Genomic DNA, 3489 nt, shown 5'->3' on the forward strand with positions numbered 1-3489 from the left:
TAGTTTAAAGAATACGATAAATATCTGTAGAAACTTGCCACTATATTCACAAGCGATCCACGTCGTTGACTAACAGATTTCGCTCTCAACAGTGACTTACCTAGCGGTTTACGACACTACATACTTTCTCTTTCAGTGAGTTTCCATATTGAAATCAGGTGTGTACTAATCAGTCGAATACAAAAGCAAAAATGAAAAACTTATGAGATTATTCATTGCATAAATACAAATTTATGTTTAATAATAAAAAGTACAAATAGATAAATAGATTGGTAAGAAACTATTTATTACATTATATAATTTTTTAATTTATTAATGTTAATTATTAATATTAATTATTATAACATAATAATTATTATAGTATAAACGCATACGTGCGTAACATGCTTCAATCGTACCACCTTCTAAGGTGAGGCAAATGGAGTGTGCTCTTAATTGATCCATGGAGTATACTTTAACGCGACGTGAACATCTAGTCGTCATTTTTTATTGTTGCACTTTCTGAACTAGTGCACACAGTACAATAAGTTAAAGTGAAACAAATATACATTATTATATCTTATTGCTCCGATCCAGAGTGCAATAAGCAATAAAAAACAGACTTTATATTGATTCCGGTGACGCGAACGTATTGGAACGTATTGCGAACAAATCTTTTAAGTTTCCATCGAGAGTTAGAGTTAAGTCAAAGTGTAGGAATTGACTAGTCGAGTATTCCCCTCTTACAATCGAATGAGAGGGGAATGCTCAATTGTGATTGGTCAGTTCTTGCACTCTGACCCAATTCTAACCCTCGGTAAAAACTTAATTATTAATGACGAGGGTTAGAATTAAACCTTAGGGCCACTTTCACCAAGCTCTGATTAACTTAACAGATCTAACTTTGCAGGATTCCAATTGAAGCTGACATCAAAGAAAAAATACAAAGAGAGAAATATATAAATATAGATTTGTAATACTAACTTATGTAGCAATGTTTTTCTCTGGTAGCCGTTTGTTAATAATCTATTTTTGTGTTCAATATAGTATGTAAAATTACAGTTACTTAATTATAATTAGTTACTTAATTATAATTAGTGAAATATGTTTAACTCTTCAGTTCACATTTTTTTTCGATATCAGCTTCAGTTGAAATCCTGCAAAGTTATCAGGCTCGTTAAGTTAATTGGAGCTTGGTTAAAGTCGCCTTTAGAACATATATAGAGATTCTATATATAGAGATTCTATAATTAGAATTTGCGAAAGCGGGCACAATTTCTGATTTGTTCTTCATCTTGATCCATTTGGTATTCTATTCAGATAGTTTCATATGTACATTGTCGTAAAACAAGTGCGAAGAAAAGAAAGAGATAAATAGCTACAAGCAGATGAGTAAAATCTGTGTCAAAAAAGTTAGAAATCATTTTGAGATCTCGGACAAAGAGAAAATTAACAAATTACAATTGTTCAATTCGGTCAATTGATTACCTCGATTGGTTTCTTTAGGTATTGTCGTCACATAGTGTTTGTATTTTAAGGGGCTTTGCATAATAAAAGGAATAGGGAACAGAGAACAGAGAATAAGAATTTCACCTATCAGAAATCATTGCGGAATATTTCTGATAGGTTGAAATTCTTATTTTCTATTCTCTATTTCCTGTTCCTTTTATTATGCGGAGTCCCTAAGACTTTTTGCGCATGCATTCATACGAGAAAGCAATATCTTCTCTATTCGCCATTTTTGGTCCACATTCGCCAAACTCTGATTATACGATCTCTAAACATATTGGAAAGGCCATATCGTATCTAATCAATATAATAAAAATGTCTTCAACATCTTATCTGAAAGCTTATATTTGTTGTATGCTTGCGCGTAATTTATGTGTGAGTTTTAAACGTACATGTATATGTTCTAAGACGAAAGTACAACACTCTTAACAATACATAATAATAATCGACGCATACGCATTACGATGAAGCATTCAGATAAGGACAGATAGATGTTGGAGCCATGATGTAAGAATATAAGGAATATAAGTAAGAATATACTATTGCGCATAACGGCGTTAATAATACTGGAAATAACCGATCTAATTAATTGACCTTTATGCACTTTCCTACGTATAATAGTGCAGGCATATTAGAATAGCCAATTAAATTTTGGCTCAAATTCACTCTCCTATTGCGCATTCTCGGGAATAGTATACCTTCTTAAGACTTAAACACAATAGGCAATAGATACAAGGAATAGAGAATAATAAGCGGCCCAATCAAAATTCTGAGATATTGAACTTACATCAGAACTCTGATTGGACGGTTCGTTATTTCTTATTGCTTATGTCTATTGCCTGTGCCTATTGTGTTTAAGCCTTTACAACATGATTGAAGTCATTATGTAAATAGACATTGCATCATGGGTTGGAGCATGATGGAAGGGATAACATGGTGTGCTCAGGTGGCAAATGTTTTTCTCTAAATCTCCGCTGTCTTTGTCTATGAATGTCACATTAGGGGAAAAGACTGCCAACTGTAAACCGCTAAATATGTGGCAATATTCATAGTCCGTTTTTATTTTAAAATTGTCTTAAATAATGTCTTAAGATGTTAATACAATCCTCGAATTGGCTTATGACAGTTTAAGATTATACTTAGGACAGTACTGGCCTATTTCACGTCATGAAATTGGTATTGAATCTTTTCTTATTTAATACATTTTATGTTTCTCTTTCTATAGAAAGAAAATATACTTTATATTTCTTTTTCAACAGGCCAGTACTCATAGTCGATTCTTATATTTAAGACTATCTTAAGTACAATCTTAAGATGTCCTAAGTCAATCCGAGGACTGTAGACGTTAGTCCATTTTAAGACATTATTTAAGACAGTTTTAAAATAAAAACAGACTGAATATTGTCCCATGTTTAGCGTTTCACAGTTGGCAGCCTTTTCCCCTCACGCGATATTTACAGAGACGGCGAAGATTTAGAGAGAGACGCTTGCAAACTGAGCATACCGTGTTATCCCTTCCATCATGGGTTCCATCATCAACAGTCACCTATGATCCTTTCAGTACATATGTTTTCTAAGGCGCACTCATACTATTTTTTAATGCGCGAAGATCGAAATCCAGATCTTTCGAACGTGAGCGAACAGACACATAGCGAGCATTTTCGCAAAGAATTAAAAGCATTACAAAAAAAGTTTGTGAGTGAGTTTCTGTTTCCCTGACCTGTACATTTCCTACATTATAAATTTATTAAAATTGCAAAATAATTTTATTAACAAATATAGGAGTTGCTGAATGCTTATTACTTAAGCTATTTTTTATTTTTTTATTTTCCATTTTGTACTAATGTGTACGCATATAAACATTGAAAATTGTAATATTTGAGAGATTATTGTTACATTTAATTTTTCATCAGTAATAAATAAATTTATTATGAGTCTTATTGTGACATGTTGTGAAAGGTAATTGATCGCCTAAGATCAAGAAATATAAATATATATATA

Source organism: Atta colombica, unplaced genomic scaffold, assembly GCF_001594045.1.
Source record: "Atta colombica isolate Treedump-2 unplaced genomic scaffold, Acol1.0 scaffold68, whole genome shotgun sequence".
Taxonomy (NCBI): Eukaryota; Metazoa; Arthropoda; class Insecta; order Hymenoptera; family Formicidae; genus Atta; species Atta colombica.